Here is a 19,237-nt window from a genome sequence, read left to right as displayed (position 1 = left end):
GGTTCTCACATGGAGGCAGGACGCGGGACACGGGATCCTGAATTGCTTTGAGGTGAACATCGTGGCTCAGCTAGCTGTGGGAATGTAAAAGCTCAGTGGCTTTGAGTGCCCTTACAGACAAGGGAGATGGACAGCACCTGAAAAAGTGATCTGTTCTAGGGACAAATTCTTGAGGAGAGGGATGAGACATTTCTGCACAGGCCTGTGTCTTCCTCTAATTGGTGGAGACAGCCCAGAATCAGCACCACACTATGTCAGGCCCAAGGAATCACGATGCTGGGGATTATATTTGACTTTCATATACTTGGTTTTAGCAGCATTTCTGAGTACAAGCCCACATATATGACAGCTGAGTTGGTCTGTACTCCTGGTCCCACTGCCCCTGTGCTACTCCATGCATGTTCTTCTCGGACACATCAGCACCTGTGCATCAGGGAATTAAGATCTAGGTTCCATAGCTGTGGTGCTCATCTCTACACAGCCTGGGTGTTTCAGAGTGTTTCTCTGTGTGTTTAGCCTGCTAGCCAAATAACATTTCTGCACACTCTCAGTGAGTAGAAAACATCCCATGAAAGATTATGTGGACTAAGCGGTGGACTGAGAGCATACAAACATGCTGCACAGGGATTTTTAACCCATGGAAATTCAGTTATATGCCATCATCACGTTTGAATGCTGCAGAGAGGCAGAGAAAACAGAGAAGGAGCACATGGAAGGGAGGAGGTTAGAAACCAGGACTGGGATGAACAGCAGTAGCTTTTCCTTTTTTGTAAATACTGAAATTGAACTTTCTGGCTCAAAAGAGAATTTTCTGTGGACTGGTTAGAAGCCCCTTGGGAGGGGATGCGGTTGTCTTTTTTGCGCCAAGAGGTGAGAATGAAATGTCTCATTTTAGTGCTTTTTCAACTCCCTTCTCATTTATTTTTAAGCTCAGAAATGCATTCTCCTTTTACTTACTGGGAAGAATTTGCTCCCCATATGTAGGAAACCCAGATTCTCCAATAGTCTTCTGAATCTGGTTCTGCTTTAGCAACAGAGTGTCATGGAAGTTAAAGCCCACAAAAGGCTCATTCTCTGAGCACTCTTCCCTGGGTTTAGCCTTCTCATCAATCCCTTTTTGTGTAGGGAGCACAGTGCTCACAGATCAGCATCCGATGTCAAAGTGCCCACATAGGGGTGACACCAAAGTCACCTGCCTCGGTGCCCACCTGTACTGACCCACCTGAACCACCAGCCTGCTCTTCACAGTGTAACAGGGGTCTCCTCACCCTGGTGATCTAGATATCTTATCTGGATCTTCTTCCCAATTGTAATATAGTTCAACCAGTGTTGATAGGTCAGGGCGGACTTAGTAGGGCTCTGGATTGGTTTAATTCTTGATTTACATCTAATCAAACCTCAGAGAAGGATTTGTGATAACTCAGTGCCACGAGCTGGCAGTAGAAGCTGGGTTCTGAGTTTTGATGGTGGACAGAACAGCAGAGAAATGGACCTTCAGTGTCTGGTTACCAGATCAGACTGTTTCATTTCTCCAGTGTGATTATTACAACAGTAATAATCTGGCATTCTCATCCCTGCCAAGAAGGCAAGCCTAGGAATGCTTGGGCATGGCTGACATCCAAGGAATTTTCATGTCCCACTGGTCCTGTCTGTGTTTTGAGCCTGTAGTACTGCAGTGGGACGGAGCTGAGCATTTGAACACACACAGGGAACGGGCAGATGTGCAGATCTACATGTGAAGCTCCTGCGCAATCCCAGCTATGAAGGAGGCATCTCTGGAAAGAGGAGAGGACCTGCAGCACACCCTGAGCATCACATGGAAGAGTCTTTGGAATTAATGATAACAAAGACCCAGTCATGCTAGAACATTCTGTCAATAAGGATGCAGCTGTAGCCCTGAGGTCCATAGGGCTGGTTTTGGTAAATCTACCTCTGCTGCAGCTGGTGAGAGTGAGAAATGAATGCCAAAGGGTCAGAGGCGCTGTACCTGGCTTTCTAATTCACCCCAGTGTTGGTGTCTTCCCTTACCTTTCCTCATATACATTTTATTCAGCTTTCTCTCTGCAGCAGAGGGGAAGGATCAGGCAAGATCCTACTAATGAAGCTCCCTGAGGAAAAACCTGGCAATCCTGTGCAGAGCAGGGGAGCCCAGAAATCCTGACAGAAGGACTCGACTTCACTGCAGATCATGTAAGGAGAAAGCAAGGCAGCTGATGCCACTGCAAACAGGCGATTTATAGTCCCTCAGCTACAGGGAAGCTTCCAGCAAATCAATAGGAATATTACCATGACAAAATATAATGGAGGAAGGAGAAATGGCTACTAGTTTTTGGCACTGCAAGGGGAAAAAACCCAAAATAATGGGAAAGTTACAGGGAGAAAACAAAGCATAATCATCAGAGAAAAATCCCCTTTTTGCTTCTCTTCTGCTGGACATCTGTGTAAAGAACATTATTGGGATGTTCCAATGCAGAGGAACGTTGTGAAGAGCAAGAAAGTTTTCAAGAGGGTTTTTTGAGATGAGTCACAGAACCTGTCCTTCCCTGGAGGCATTCCTGGTCCCCTGGGAAGTCTGTCAGCTTCCCCACCACTGCATTTTTTAAAAACAATAAACGTTCAGGGTGGTTTGCACTGCCCTAATAAAAGCCTAATCTCTTTCCAAGTGCAGGTAGAAATCCCTAGGTCGAAGACATTAAATCCTGATAAATTACACAGTTGAGCCCTGGGCACGTATGGTATTTTGCTAGGCTGAACTGCTTAGTGTTGGAAATTCACCTGCACTATGTTATTTTTGTTAATATCTTTTAGCATTTCCTTTTCCTCACATGAATTTTGCACAGGAAGGCACTTACCATCGGAGGCAACAGCCAAAGGATCCTCTGGTGTGCTGTTAGGGCTTGGCAGAACCGAGGTTCTCTTGCAGGACATTTTGTTGACTGTACTTGAATCTTTGGAGTCCTGGTTTCTTTTCTGAGTTCCCAGCAGTGGGCAGCTGCTACAAGCCTCTGCCTCCAGTGGACACCTTCTCCTCTCCCTTTATGGGATCCTGAGGTTTTAAAGTAAACAGTTCATTCTTGTTCTGATAAGTCATATTAAAATATTGATCTGGGGGAGGGAGATGACCCTTGATGCACTGAGCCAGAGTCACCTTTAATCAGACTAAAGAATGGAAAAAAAACTCTGAGACCTCGATTTTCTCTGTTCCTTCAGCGAGCACATGTGGGGAGGGGAAAATACAAAAGATAAGGGGGTTTCAGCTCTTTGTTTTGCTGAAGCCTGAGATGAAGAGTGTTTACTCTGGCTGCATATTAATTGCTTACTTCTGCCAGTGAGACTGATTTCATCAGTTCCTCAGGTCACAGTGCTCATCTCATGTTCACTGCTGGGGCTTGCCAATCTTTTTTCTTTCTTAAATTTTGATGTACTGTCTGCTTTGCTTGGGAATTTTCAGATTTTACTTTCCAGCACGCCTAGGAGGTGGGGGGAAAGCCTGGCTTTGGTTGAGCCTGTCTGAACGCCACTGGCAAACCCAGGAACGGTACACACCTCCCAGGACCTCATCCAACAACGAGACCATTGCATAAACCTCCACATTTGAAGACTGATGAATTTCACATTTTTTTGTGAAGGCTAAATAGGATTTGGACCTGAGATTTTCTCTGAACATTAAATAAAGTCACATTTTGGGTATGAGAACATTTGCTAGTTAGGTGTTTCATCACTTACTTCCATTACCATACTTCTATTTCATCAGAACATTTTGGAACTGTCCGAAGTAATAGTTTGGGGGTTTAGGAAGCAAAGTTTTCAATATAAATACTTCACAAAAGCGAGGAACCAGGTCACTTGACCAATTTTGGCTGGATGTGTCCATCCAGCAGCAGAAAATCACCATGAAATCAAATGTGGAAAACATTCTGTGTTTTGCCCTCTTCTCCTTACACCCTCTTTGTTACCAGCTGATGATACATCTCTTTTGCTTACCGCTGTCTTGGACTGCAAATCTGTCATGGTGAGAATAATCTACTGTTCCCTAAAATGCTGATTTCTAATCCCAGTCCTGTTATGTAAATAGTAATTTCTTGTTTGGGACTGGTGTGTGCACACAGTGTAAAGATGACAAAAATACTACTACTACTACTACTGGTTCAGAGTCTGCCCTAGTAGTAGAACAAGTTTTGGGAGAAGTAGGTATCTAAAAATGACCTGTACAATTATATCAGCATTCTGTGTGCAAACTGCTTATGCTACTCTGAAAGTATGGATGTGCATTTGGAATCTACAGAAGGTACCTGACATTATGCTTCATCAGAAAAAGAGGACAAAAGACCTCATATTAGAAAGAAAACAATCAACCCAAAACCAAAATGCCACATGTTGTCCAAAACTAGCAGAAAAAACTTGGTATTTGTGGGTTGTGTTTCTGGGGAACAAAAAAAGAGCAGTTTCCCTCAAAATGGGGGTCTGCAACTGTACACTGGTCACTCCACAGGGAGCCTGGGGAAAGTCTGGAACTGCATTGCAACATCCAGTACTGCTGCAGACTGGTTGGGGTCCAGTTCTCTGAAATGAAATGCCAAAGTATTGGGAAATTCCTGGAAAAACAAAAGGAACTGGTTTGTTTAAATGTTACTAAAGGTGACATAGGGACAGATAATGCAACATATGTTGCACATACACCTGAGGGCCAGATTCTTCCCTTGGAAATATGCAGCTGTGACCCCAAGCAAAATCATCTAACTTTGAAGTGCAGTCTAACTGTGAGGCTGGCACTGCCGGAGCAGAGGACTGAGACCCTAAAGTCCCTTCCAGCCTAAATTATTCTGTTGCTTCCATTTTGTATGCAGAGCTCCTGGTGTCACTAGACAAAGGACACGATTTGGTCCCTACAAAAGTTCTTTCCTCTCATTTTTCTTATATACAATGGAGAGGATATGTTGAGGGAAATGGAAATCACAGGGATGGTGTCTTTTCTGTGCGGAAACAGAGGAAGAACAGCTTCAAAACTGAAGGAATAACTGCAGGGGCAAAACCCTGAGCTGTATCTTTGTGGCTTTACTCCAGCACATAATCAATACTCTTCAACTGATTTGAGACTGGCAACTTCATCCATGGAAAAATCCTGTCACGGTCCCACCAGCCGTGGGCATGGCTCCCTTGGCTTAAACTTCCAGACAAATCTGGGTCAAAGATTTTGGCCAGAATCTTTTATGGAGAAAAATTACACATATCCAACAGTGGAACTGAATTTATCCCTTTGCTTTTGTAATGTCAGTGACTGTGCTGATTCTCATCACTTTTGGATATGGCCATATAATTTTTGAGAGGACATTGCTACAAGAATTCTTGGGGTCAGAGTAGACAAAGGTGGTGTTTATCAGCTTATTCCAGAGTACTGCAGCATTCAAGGGGCACATTTACGACAATCTCATGGACAGAGGTAAGGGCTATGAGTGCTGGGACAGCTCAGATCCCAGAGGAGAAATGCTGTGATCCTTGTCAGTCAATGGCTACTGGTTAAATATTACCTGTGCTGGTCACTCTGATGGCTGGGTAGAGAAAGATTAACTCAGAGGAGCAGACAGTTGAGCAAAGGTCTTTAACCTGGAAGCCATGATCTCTTCTGATTTCTGCTGCGGATCAGTAAACTAAATTGATTTGAGTTTCCCAATCATCAAACTCATTGCGTCAGTTCTGGATCGTCCTGGCGTTTCCTGTAACCATTCACCCTCTGACAGAGAGAATCCAGGTTGGGAATTTTCTTCAGGAGAGTAAGGTTTGGCTGACAATGTACCCATCCATAACATTGCTGTTTCCATAGCAAAAAAAGTTGTGGGCAGAATTTAAGCAATTTTCCTGTAATCAGAAGGTTAACACAAAAAACTTGTATTTACCAGTCCCTCAGGCCGACTCCCCTTCCCCCAGGAGACATGCTGGCTCTGCAGACAGGTGTGCCAGGCACACGAGGGTGCGAGGGATGCCATAGGGTGAGTGTGAAGGAGCGCTTCCAGCTCTGTTAGTGTCACCTGGGCCGCACAGGAGGATAAGCAACTTCATTAATTTTTTTGTTTCTGCAAGTGAAACTCCCGTTTAAGTCCACCTCTCAGAACTTGAAGAGACTTTGGTGACCTGAACTCTGTCAGTCCCTAGTCCCTGTGCCGGGGGCTGAGGGTGGCTCTGTTGAGGGGCCCTGTGCCCTGCCCCTGTCCCTCCATGAGCCCAGCCCCAGTAACAAGGCCTGGGGCAGGTCTGAGGCAGAGTTTAGGGCAGGGTGGACAGGGCACTTGGTGCCCCTGGCATGCTGCAGCTAGGTGTAATGAACTGTTAGTTGTTTTAATTGCAGCGCTGCCATACAGCCAGGAGCGGTCCCAGCGTGGCTGCCCATCTCTCAGGAGAGCCCTGTCAACATCTCACACAGGTGCTAGTTTTGCTCTTTCGAGAAAAGCAAAAAATCAGTTTGGTCCCTTGAAAAATTGCAAAGACAAAGTTTTTATAGTGGTTTTATAGCTCCATACTGATGTTCTACCCTCCCCTGGCCTAGTGGCAACTGGAGGAGCTCCCAACAGCTAGCCTGGCCACCACTAGGGCTTAAAGTCAGGGCCTAGAAGTAGCCAAGATAAGGCCAGTTAAACCCAGCTTGGCATGGGCTGGACTTGGCTTTCCTCTTCTATATTCATCTGCTTCTAATCTCCCAGTTACACAGAAAAACAATGCAGCTGTGATGACAATGTTTTGGAGACAGTGGTGAGAAAGCAATAAAGAATGAGCCATTGAGTGTTTTGTGTGACATTGCAGGCACTTTCCTTGCTAAATGGAAACTTCACACGGATTCCATATTTAGTCTAACCTGTTTTACCAACTCATTTACCAACCTACATAGTATGAAATTGCATTTCCCATGGCTATTCCAGTCCTGTCTGCTATGGCTCTGCTGAACTGAAGCATTTTTCACAGAAGCCCGATTTCAAGACCTCAGAGAAAAAAAAGTGTTACTTTTTGTCAGTCTGTCCCTGTGGGTAATCCAAACGAACAGGTTTGAGGGGCAGGCTGTGGCTGCTTAGGTGCAGCTGGTCTGTAATTGGGTTGGTGCAGGTGCTGAGCATTAGGCATCGTTAGGTGTTCAAAGATAGTTTGACTGAAAAGAAGGACTAAAGTGGGGAGGAAAGTGAGGCAGCAGCTTTTGTGAGCGTTGAAGTACTCTCTTTCCACAAGGAAAGCATTTGTAGCATTGGTAACTGGAGAATCCTGCAGAATAGATTTGCTTCCAGTGGGCAGAGGTTGGTTGTTGGTGGCAACCTGAGCACATGTTAACTGGCCAGGGACAAGTGGGAACTTTCTGTGTCAAAACTAGGGAGTCCCAGAATGGCTTGAGTGGAAAGGGACCTTAAGTATAATCTCATTCCACCCTCATGGGCAGGGATGCCTTCCACTCTCCCAGGTTACTCCAAGCTCTGTCCAGCCTGGCCTGGGACACTGCCAGGGATGGGGCAGCCACAGCTTCTCTAGGCACCCTGTGTCAGGGCCTCACCACCCTCACAGCTGAGAATTTCTTCCCAATATCCCATCTAATCCTGCCTTCCAGAAGTGGGAAGCCATTCCCTGTGTCTTGTGAGCCCAGGCCCTTGTCCCAAGTCCCTCCCCATCCCTCCTGTGAGCCCCTTAGGTGCTGCAAGGCTGCTGTGTTGCAGGGAACCTGCACACAGAAACAGCAGGGGGGCAAAATATGGATCTTGAGCTCAAAATAAAGCGAGCATTGGCAATTCCTGACCTAGCACTGGGAACTGCAACATTATGTATCAAAAGAATGGAAAGAAGGCTCCTTAATCTACTGTACAGGCTGTAGAAACAGGCGTGGGGATTGCACGCTGTGTGCAGGCACGCTGGGAGTTAATTAGTCCTGATTGAGATCAGGTGTGAGGGTGGCTCAGGAATGTTGTAACGGTTTTTCAGTGTAAAGTGATTCTCAGTGTGGTGAGGGCTTCAGAGTGGGTTCTGCCAAGTTAGAGAAGTTCACCCATTGCATTGGGTGTTAAATTTACAGCTCTGGAGATCCTAAGACTGCTCTTCTAGACTGACTTACCCGGAGAAACTTAAAACTGACAAGTAAGTGGACTTCTAGTCCGTGGTTGGAATGGGATGACTCTGAGGTTCCTGTACTCAGCAATTAAAATAGGTGGTGCTGTACCTTGGCATGGATTAGATTTGGTGAGCTTTATAGAATGATTATTTCTGGGAAAGTGATGGATCAGAAAGAATTCACTAGAAAATTTTTTGCCTGCCTGCCAGCATCTTTATGCTCTCTGAGGATAGCTTAGAAATAGAAAATAGAAAAAAAAAAAAAAAAAGGGCGTGGTTAGTGAATCAGAGGTGGCCTCGTGTTTCAGCCTTTGGATGATCAAGGGTGACGGTCTCTGGATCCTGGACACTTGTGCCTGTTTTGTGTTCCAGGGCATTTTCAAGATCAGCTCTTGGAAATCAGTGGGTTTGTACTGTCCTCACTGAGCACCGTGGCACAGAGTTCCGAAATGTCCTTAGCTAAAGTGTAATCCCAAATGCTGTGTAATGGACTAGGTTAAGGTATTCACGTGCCTGCACTTTAGAGCCCCCACGTGATGTTTGTACCAGCATCTGCAGCTTTAGTGTATGAGAAACAAGACCAGTGTGAGCACTGGAGTCCCAGTAACTGGGACAAGAGGTTACCTTCTCTCTGTTTTGGGAGTCCTTGGCTGGAGCTCTGTCACTGCGTGGTCGAAGGGTGGCTGCAGAGTGCCAGCTGCCACCGGCGCCCACTCAGGGTGTGCTGTGAAGCTGAGGGAGGGCTGGGAGCCCTTGCAGGCCATGCTGTGTTTCCAGGCAGGCTCAGGGGGCTGAGGCAGAGTAGGGCCCGCGAGGAGCCTTGTGCTGCCCCGGGGACTGAGGCACTTGCCTGGTTAATGGTAGCCAGGGCAGGCTGCTGGCTCTGTCCCCTGGGCAGTGAATGCTCCCGCGGGGAAAGGGGTGTCCACAAGGCTTCGGGGCATGCGTTCGCTGGCATTCGAGAACAAAGAACAGCCTCTCTCCTCTCCCTCGCTGTGAAAACAGACACAGTCACTAACCTGCTGTTCCGTGTCCGCCTTTGTCCCGCACACCGTGGAGTTGTCACTGGGCAAACGGGGCTGGCCAGGGCTGAGCTGGGCTTAAAAGGACGCAGGTTCTTGTTGGGTGGGGAGGGGAGGAGTGCCCAGCACTGTAAGGAAACATCTGGCTGTCTTTAACCACTAGGAACTGCATGCACGACCTGCCCGTGTAATCACATACCAGTTCAGCTCACCAGAGCTTGAAATCTATTGCCATAACCTCTCAAGGTTTCCCGGTTACACAATGTTGTCCTCAGAACACAGATAAAGAAAAATTATTTTGATAATTCCTTTTTTGTGTTTAATTTCTTACTGTTTCACAGTGCTAGTAGTATTGGTGTTTGAGAGAAGAACTTATTTGCTGGTTAAATGATTTTTTTAAAAAATTTTGAATGAAGAAATGAGATCCAACAGTGAAAAGTAACCTTTTTTTAAAGAAACACAAACTAGGGGAGAAGGGAGGGAAATTCTGTTTGATTTCCAGCAAATGCCCACTTTAAATATCTATGTGTTGATATTCTTATTTGGAGATACTGCTAAGGCATTTCAGGTTTTTTTTTTTTTTTTTTTGGACCAAAAGTACGTGCTCTATCAATCTGTATCAGTCTCACCAGAGGTTATATGTCACAGCCACTGCAGAGCCCTTTAATGCTGTATAGGGCCCCCCTTTTGCTGATATTGATATCAGCTTGCTGTGTTTGGGAGTGTTTTTATTTTAAAAGCTAAAATTTTCTACTAGCTCTAAAACAAAACACTTTCCAGCCTCTTGGAATTTTTCTGTTGTATTGGAGAACAATTCAATACGTGCAATTCTTGTTTTAATGATCTTGGTGAATTAACTTTTATTTTTATTAAAAAGGAGATAGAATGTGCCCATTTAGAGATCAAGAAACAATTACGTAATTTCATGTCCAAGTGAAGACTCTTAACTATGCGGTTTGCAGTCATTTCAACATTATTTGCTTCCAAAGCTTATTCAGGGATTCAGAGATTATTCTCTCCTCTTACCAAGAAAAAACACAACTTTTAATTAATGCTTGCAGGATTAATTCTGTATGAACTGAAGTTTAGAACTCACCTGCTGTTCCTAGAATACTCCTGAAAACTCGGTTTTCTTCCTCAGAAGTTTATTATGGAAAAAACAAAACACCACATATACAAATCTGAATCTTTATCTCCGGTGGAAAGCGAGTCATTTCCCCCAGATATCAGCTGATGCTTTTCCAACTTAGATGAGTGATTTCTCCCACTGCCCAGGCTGTGGAGCTGTCTTTGTCATGGGATGGGATGGCCCTGGTGCCTGCCAGAGCTCCAGCTGCAGGTGTGGCTGTGGAGCTGGATGGGCCGTGCCTGGAGCTGGGCTCTGCCAATGATCCCGGGAGATCCCAGCTCTTCAGCACTGTGGGTAGTGTTCCCAGGGCTGGCACCTGGGCTGCTCTGTGCCCTGGGATGGACCGCCCATGGCGGCTGCAGGGCCTGGCACAGGAGGGTCCACAGCTGCTGGGGACACGTGGACGGAGATCTTTGGGGCCTGGCTGAGAAGGGCTGGGACTGTGGGGTCTGACCACGGGCCAGGCTGGGCTGTGGTGACTCCAGGGTGGCAGGGACACGGGTGTGTGGGTGTGGTGACACATGTCTGCTGGTGACACAACTTGTGTGTTCCCAGTGTGCCTGGTGAATGAAGGTACCATCTGCCTATGGCTGGCGTGTTGAAGCTGTTTCACGTACGTGAGCAGGAGCACGTTAAACATTAATCATTCCTCTCAAGCCTCTGGTGGGTGTGGGCCAGGGCTCTGTTTTGCCCAGGTCAATGGACAATGCTCTGGGGCCATGTTTGAAGCTAAGTGGTCGTGTGGCAAGATGCCATATGTTTCACAATTATTAAATGCTAGTAGAACATTCCTGAGTGCTAGTGGAATGTAAAGTCCAGTTTTAATTTAGGATCAGTGAGTAACTTAACTAGGCATGAGTACCATGCTGCTGTGACAAGTAGTCTGGGAAATTTCTGAAGTTTGTTGAGGATAATTTCTCATCCCAAGGGCTCAGTGAGCCAGCTAGGAAAGGTGCTCTGCCATGGGGCTTTGTGAATAGAGGACTCAGGGCAGGAGTGATGGTCCTGGTCACAGTGACCATGAAATGGTTTGATTTAGATTTCTTGGTGTAGTTACAAAAAGCAGAGTTGTCACCCTGGATTTCAAGAGAACAAAGTTTAAGCCGCCAGGGAGCCCCGAGTGCCAGTCAGATTTAAATAAAAGGTGTGCAGGAGAGGCAATGCCATTAAGGCAGAAGCCATGCAGGTGGGGTAGATTGCCAGCATGGCTGAATGTGGCACACTGCTCCTGGCTCTCTGGAAGCCAGGCCGGGTGTCACAGCAAGAGGAGAGCTGTGGTTTGCCAGTGGAGTGCTTGGGTCTCAATCCACGGGCTCGTACAGTTCAATGCTGTTGCCCAGGATCTGGGTACAGAAGTGGAATGCGCCAGGAGTGAGTTTGCTGAGGATGCTGAAGTGGGAGGTGCTGTGGGTTTGGGGGACGGGAGGCCTTGCAGAGGGAGCTAGATAGGTGGAATGTTGGGCAATCATCAGTGGCAGGAAATCTAACAAACAGCAGCACTGATGGCAGGAGAATTCCTGGTGGTTTCCACAGGGCCTGGATTTCACCCAGTATGTACTAGTGCAGCACTTATTGTGTGAAGTAAAGGATTTTGCTGAAAAGCATAAAGATTAATGACCGTACCTGCTGAGAGTTCTCTCAAAGTCAGGCAGTGGCAGCCACAGGTTTGTGAGAACTGGCTGGCTCACCTTTACCCAAACTGGGAATTTTTCATCAAATGAAGTTTTCCTGAAATGCATCATTTCACAAAGTATTTCCACTTGGCTGAAAATGTCAAACTTAAAAAAGCTTCTATTTAATTTGTAATCGCATTTTTATTTAACTCCTGAAAGCCGGCATGAGTACGGCACTTGAATTAACGTCGCTTTTTAAGTGTCATTTAAAGTTATGCTTTTATTTACATGAAGTCTTCGGCTGTTTGTGGTTGGTCGTTTTTAAAAAATCATCTCTAGATAGTATGGTTTGAGGACAAGAGAAGGAGGAAGCTGAGTGAGGGAGTGAGGGCTACTGTGTGCAGCTTATGTGTGTTTGCTGATCCAGCACCTAGTGAAGTAATGGGTGCTGGATTTAGTCTTTCCCCCTGCCCCCCCGCCCCCCCCCCCCCCCGAGCACTTTCTAAAGGCATCCTGTTATTTTCAGTACCAGATTAATTGTGATTTTGGTGCTCTGCTACATGTCTGAAACTATACTTTACTGACAGAAAAGTTTCCACAGCTATGCTCGTAAACTGAGAACATGCTCTGGCTTCTGTGTGCACAGAAGGTGTTGCAAGGCCTTGCGTTACCTTGTGCCTCTCCCAGGCTGTTTCCCCAGCAGCCCCTTTCCCTGCTGATATGAGCAGACTCCTTCCTGCTGAGCTGAAAGGAGTTTAGGAGTGGATGTGGCACTTTCTTCTGGCGTGGTACCAGGTGAAAACTCTGAAAGGTCATGTTAAGCAAACTTGGAAACTATGTTCCATCAGTGTTGTCAGAACCAGGCCCAGCTGTGCACTGCTCCAAGTGGCTGCCTGGGGAGAAAATAGGGGTTTATCACCAGAAAGAAAAATCTCAGACTGGGTACTTGTGCTGATGCTGATAGAAGACTGTGTTTGCCACATGACAAATGATGACTCGGTAGCAAGAATAAGGGGAATTGAGATGATTTGTGTACTCCACACACCTACGTTTGTTTACAATAAATGTATTGTAAATATACTATATAGTGGGTATGTGTTACCAAACCATGCTTGAGGTGAACACACCGGAGGCCAGAGATTGAGGAACTGGCTCTGAACTGAGTTTCCTGGCGCCTGCGTTTAAGCCCTGAGAGACACTACACAGAAAAGCACAAATTCCTTAGGAAATTTGGTCTCCTAGGGAAACAGGGACAGTTTTGTTGTTGTGTGGTTTGTTTTGGTTTTTTTTTTTTTTTTTTTTTTTTAATCTAAGTGAGAGATGAAGTAAAAACTTGCTTCTAGGAATCCACATTGGTGGAGATTCAAATTCTCAGGAATTACTTTGTTGTTTTATTTAAAGGGTATGTACTAGAAATGATTCCAGGGCATCATGACATTTGCAGAAGCATTTTTTGCAAGAAGGCTACTAATCTAGGTGAGGAAAGACAGCATCCAGAATTTAAGGTCATTCCTGCTGTTCTGCAGGAAATTTGTATGTGTCAAAGGAGGAAGATCTGGAAGGCACAGGGGAGAGGCAGAGCAGACAACCCACGGTGGGTGCATGGTCAAGCTCGTGACCTCCCCTTTGGGACAAATGGACACATTGCTTTGTATGGGCAATGGCACGGGGTGACTGAGGTATTCTGCCACATGCTGTGGGATGTCATTGTCACAGGGAACCAACATTTTTCTTCCCTCAGCAAAGTTCCTGTGGGAAATGATGCTGTGATGTCCTACCATAGCTGAATTTATAAATTATTCCAGCCTCTGTAGTTGTTTATTGTGTACTTTGCTAAGATATTCAAACCAAAAAAGGTAGGAAGTAAATGAAGAGAAGCTGTGATAATTCTCAAAATAAATCTGAAATTGATCTGACATCTTATGCAAGGCATTCTCTTTCTGGCTGGTAGCAGAGGGAAGAGAGAAGAAAGCTTTTTAGCTTTTACGTAAATGCCACTCGGAGATCCATAGCCTGAGCTGGCTGAATCGAAACAAGGATGATCCACTGGATCAAATAATCTGAAGTTTCCTTTTTCTGTCTTTCCAGTTAACTATAGTAAATGAAAGATAAATTTCAAATAGGTTTCTAAAGTCTTTTGCTATCACCAGGCATACTTTTTACTTTGTGCAATTACAAATTCTGTTGCAATTTCAAACCAGTAGGCCTTTAAAAATTCCTGTATTGGAAAAATTCTGTGCAAGTTATATTGGGATACTTACATGTGTGATTTTTAAAAATAGCTTTCACTGTGTGTAAATCAGCACCTGTACAATCCTCCCCTGCTGAAGACTTGTAAAAGTACCTGCCCTTTTTGAGACTGCTTTGTTAAAGCAGCAAGATTTATCTGCATTTAATTTGTAATCCTCTTCTTCTTTCTACCCTCCTTTACCTAAAATCTACAACACCGCTGACCAGTTTTTGGTCTGATATTACAAGAGGTGTGTGTCCAGGATGTTCTGTTTATTTCTGGGAGAAATAGCTGAACAAAGAAGGGAGATCCTGGGAGGTCCCAGGAAGCAGCATGAGCTCAACCTTTACAAAGTCCATAAAGGAGTTCACAGTGCAAACTGTAGGTACTGTAAAAACACAGAAAAACATAATCATTTAGACAAATTGCAATTATGTTGGAAAGGTGCGTCTGCACTAATTTAAATATAAGTGATTTGTGGGCTTAGAGCCAGTGTGTACTGTGATTGCACACAGTGCTTTGAATTTACTGATGAATAGCAAACAGCGTTCTTTGGGAAAATTGCTCTGTAAAATTGAAATGTAAATGATGAGGTTTTTTTTTTTTCACTCAAGCTTTTTTTTTTTTTTTTTTTTTTTTTTTAGTGGTAGGTGGTTTGCCTGTATTCCCTCCCAGCTTTTCCAGTTGATAATTCCCTGCTTCCACCTGGCTCTAGGAGTCATTAGTGGATGACAGCTCTCTGAGGCATCCATAGAGCTCCTCTGCCCTGCCTGTTTAAACTGCCATGTTTCAGCTGTGTTATCAAGACATTGCTAGTGTGCAGATACAGATTAGTTCTTGAGACTGATTTTTCTACTTCACCAGTTCCTTTGTAGCTGCCAAAACTAATTGCTTACATTACATTTCCAGTCTGGGCCTCTATCACTGCCTGGATGATGCCATCTATTGGAATGCAGCTGCATACTTAAATGCACTTCTTAACTACATTTCACCATTTCTGCCCATGTTTACAACTGACCCTCTTTGACCCCCCACTATGTGCCAGAAATTGTATAACAGATGAACTGATTCACTTGCCTTTTCTACCTCCAGGATTTCCAGATTTTTCTGATTTAATGGGAGTTTAACAAAGCTGTGCATAAATTCTGTGTACAAATAATCTTTCCTTTTTGAGACTGGGTAAAGTTGCTGGAAAATCGAAAAATTCTCAAATGACCTCAAGTAATCTCTGTGACCTTGAATGACCCTTATGACATTGAATGACCTTAATCTGACCTCAAATGACCATGATCCTGACCTCAAGTAACCCTGGTCAGGGTCTCAAATGACCTTAATAACCTGTACTAGTTTGAAAATACTCCCTAATGTCTGGACCTCAGTGATGGCCTGGCCACATTCAGGCCACAGCAGTCCATGGTCAGGCTCCGTTCTCCACTGGACTTAGGCACCGGCCCTATGGGGCTGTTAAAGGGTGAAAGAACCTTGCTGACCACCCCTTGGCTCGCCAGTTCCCAAATCATCTCCTGGCTGGGAATCCAGAGACAAGTTGAGATAAATCTTATTTAGGTTTCCATTTTGTTTTAATTCAGGGGGAAAAAAATTAGTACTTTGCTCTTGTTGAGATGTTCCACAGCAAATTCATATTATGATGAAGAGTTGCTGATGGTGCACTGTTACTGGTATCTTTTGGGACGGTGGAGCAGGGGCCCAGTAGCTCTTTCCAGCCCCTGGTGCTGCCTCGGGGAGCTGAGGGGGCCTTTGGGCAAGTGCTGGGCTGAGACTCAGAGGGAGGGGGAAGATACATGTTGGGCTTCAGGCTTCAAGTGTCCCCAAAGTTGGGAACCCAGGAGGGTGGGTGATACAGCTCCTAAAGACATTGAAGTGCTGACAATGACTGACTTGTGGCCTTATCAACAGCCCCGGGCCGCAGTGAGAAGCAGCAGCAGCTTTTAGCTGCAGGCAGTGGGGAGCTGAGGAGCTGGAGCTGAGACAGCAGAGCTGGAGGAGACACAAAGATGGTAGGGTATGGGGTGAAAACCCTGTGGGGCTGGTATAGGAAATATGGAGCCGGGATGGGAACTGTGCGGCAATGCTGCCATCCTGTGGATAAAAAGCGGTACTGCAACTCTCCCCCCGAGGTGTGTAACAGCACTGGGCTGTGAACTGTGCGGCAATGCTGCCACCGTGTGGATTTAGATCGGTACTGCAGCTCTCCCCCGTGCCCGTCTCCGAGGCGTGTAGCAGCCCCGGGCTGTGAGCTCACGGGCAGTGTTGCCGCCCGAGCGCCGAAAGATCACGGCCAAAAAGGCGAGAAAAAAGTGCAAGGACCTCGGACACGTGGCAGCCGGCTCCCTGCGCGCGACCTGCACCACGGAGCCGCCCGGGAGCGATTTTTGCGCGGCGTACGCAGGTACGCGGACACGGGATGGGGGCTGAGCGGCGCCACGACAGTGTTTGGGCAGTCGATGTAGTCAGACGCCTGTGCGAGCAGCCGAGGGGGACATTTGGGGGAGGTGGGACAACCAAGATGGCGGCACGGCTCGCGGCGCTTGACCTTTTCAAGATGGCGGCGAAAAGGGCGGGAAAAAGAGAGGACCCTGGGTGTGTCTAAATGACTGCCCTCACAAAACCCCGACCACGGCGGCGCTCGGGGACAATTTTCTGTGACGTTTCCAGATGTACGGACACCGGCTGTCGGTTCGACCGCGCCGCATCCGGGTTCAGTTTAGTCGTTTTAGTCAGGCGCCTGTGTTAGACACCGACGGGGGCCTTAAGTGTGCCACAAAAAAGATGGCGGCTCGTCCGGAATTGGCCTCAGCCACAACTAAGATGGCGGCGAGGCGGGGCGAAAGTGACGTAATGCTCGCTGCATCCGAAAATAGAGGGAGAGTGACGGAAATGACCGAGATTCCCCGAACAGCTGAGAATAGCCGACGGCTGACGGAAATCGCCGAGATTCCCCGAACAGCTGAGAATAGCCGACGGCTGACGGAAATCGCCGAGTGTCCCCGAACGTCGCCCCCCTCAGCCGAACCGAACGAGCTGAGGGCAGTTCCGGGGTGGATTTGCCCCCTTTCTTATTTTCTAAGGTTTTACATATGCATGATGTCTTACAGACTTTCTTCGTACATATTTATTTTTTGATCTTGCTTATTTTCCTTTGGTATGGTAATTACTTTACGCTTTTCTGGGCATGCTCAGTTTTTAGTGGTGGTGGTCTCCAGGCCGTGGGGGGGTCTTTTTTTATTCATTTTTTTCACCTTTATCTTTCTCATGTGTGCTTTGGCTTTTTTTGGGACAGTTTTAAGAGAACATATTTATTTTAGAGTCTGTGTTCTTTTCTTTATTTGTGCTCTTAATGCTGTTATTCTATTGTTTAGGTTAGTTCTTCTAGCTCATTTTCTGATTATGCTGAAGGTTTCATATTTGTAATGTTTAAATATATGCACAAAAAGTAATAAGCACAGTGTTACTAAATGCTGTCTTATATATTATATATTTTATATATATGTATATATTATATATATTATATATTTTAAAATAGTACTTGGTATATATTCTAATATACTGTATATGCTCTTTAATTTACTATAAAGGGTTAGTTGTGATTTTTCAGTTTATGCCTCAGAGGCCGGTTTAGATTAAATATCAGGAAGGAATTGTTCCCTGTGAGAGCGGCGGGGCCCTGGCACAGGTTCCCCAGAGAAGCTGTGGCTGCCCCTGGATCTGGTGGAAGGTGTCCGTGCCCTGGCTGGGGCTGGAATGGGATGAGCTTTCCCTTCCACAATTCAGTGATTCTGGAGGTCTGGCTGAGGTCAGTCAGCCTGTGGGGCTGTTGCAATTTCAGGCTGGAAGTTGAGTCCTCATAACTTACACTTGCATAAAAGCAAGAATGAATGCTTAAAAAAATTCTAATGCATGATTTTTTAAAATATAAAAATACAAGGAGAGGTGCTTCCTTTTATTTTCTTCTGATTCGATTGTATTTCTCAGTTACAGCCCTGTAGAAACCCTGTTCTGCTCTGGCTGCTGAAGGACACTGCAGCATCTCCAGGTGCACCTGAAGGCATCTCGACACCGAGAGAGATTTGTTCTGTTTCCGTATTGACTCTGTTGAAAGGTGAACACAGAATGTCCACGGGTCACCCTGCCAGCTCCACTTGGCTCAGCAGGCATCGCAGGGAGGGTGCTCCTGTCATCTCTCTGGTAAGTCTGGAGGTGGGTTTTTCTGCTGCTCTGTCCCAGAGTGGTTTTCTATATTGCTGCTGTTGGCATCGTAGTGCTGAGTTGTGAGGAACATCACCTGTGTAAGGCAAATACTAGAAAAAAAACCCAAACAAACAAAACTGCCTTTTGTATGAGAAATTGCATTTTGTCCAGGAAAATCTCACCGGGCCCCAGGGCAAAGGAGGGTTCATTCCCATCTGATCAGGAGAGTGCACAAAGCAAACTCATAAAGGGCCTGTCTGGAGCCTGTTGGGGTCAGCCTTAGCAGCGGGAAGGGTGGCCAGAGGGGCTCAGGCAGGGCTTGGGGTGGGTCTGACCTGCACTGGCCACGTCTGCTCTGTCCTTGCTGAGGAGGGCAAAGGCAAATCTGACAACTGAGTGTGTGCTTGAGACTCTCACTCAGCTGTCTGAGAATCCGTCTAGAGAATGGAAACGGGCTTGGGTTTAGTTTGGTGTACAGCACCTAAAAGTGGTCTTCAGATATTCCTCAGTAACTGTATCCTGAATTAAGGCTCCAGGCCAGAGTTCTTTTGTGCAAGCATTGTTCTAATATATGGTGGCTTTTCATCTGGACTGGTTTTAATGTCTCTGTTTTTTTTCTGAAGTCTCCATTTATTTTGCTGTGTTATTGTGGATGTTCACCCTCATACTCTGGACAGCGGTTTGGGGATTTTTTCCTTCATTCCCCAGCTATAATACTGGTTTTTTGTCATCCCCCCCCCCATGGCAGTAAAATTCTCTAATGCACTAAACCGGCTGCAGAATGGCATTTTCTTGGACAGAGTAATGCTGCTTCTCCCAGCCAGCCCTGCACTGTTCTTGGTGCCATTTTTCACTGTTTCCTGTAGCCCCAGAATCCGTGGCTGTCCCTCACGGTTCTGAAGGAGTGCTGTATTTGGATTTTTGGCTTCAGGATCTAAACTGTGGCATCTGGGCTCTA

General features: G+C 46.0%; 1 long non-coding RNA gene across 1 annotated transcript; it reads right to left on the bottom strand.

Annotated features, from left to right (window-relative positions):
* Positions 1 to 1,915: 1,915 nt before the first annotated feature.
* Positions 1,916 to 9,157, bottom strand: LOC310922801. Its single transcript, XR_014592497.1, has 3 exons — positions 9,096 to 9,157; positions 5,895 to 6,026; positions 1,916 to 3,046 (listed from the first exon to the last, which is right to left on the bottom strand). It is a non-coding gene; the product is annotated as an uncharacterized lncRNA (long non-coding RNA).
* Positions 9,158 to 19,237: the final 10,080 nt, after the last annotated feature.

This window comes from Zosterops lateralis (genome assembly GCF_965231275.1).
Source record: "Zosterops lateralis genome assembly, chromosome: Z".
Taxonomy (NCBI): domain Eukaryota; kingdom Metazoa; phylum Chordata; class Aves; order Passeriformes; family Zosteropidae; genus Zosterops; species Zosterops lateralis.
This window is presented reverse-complemented; position numbering and strand designations above follow the sequence as displayed.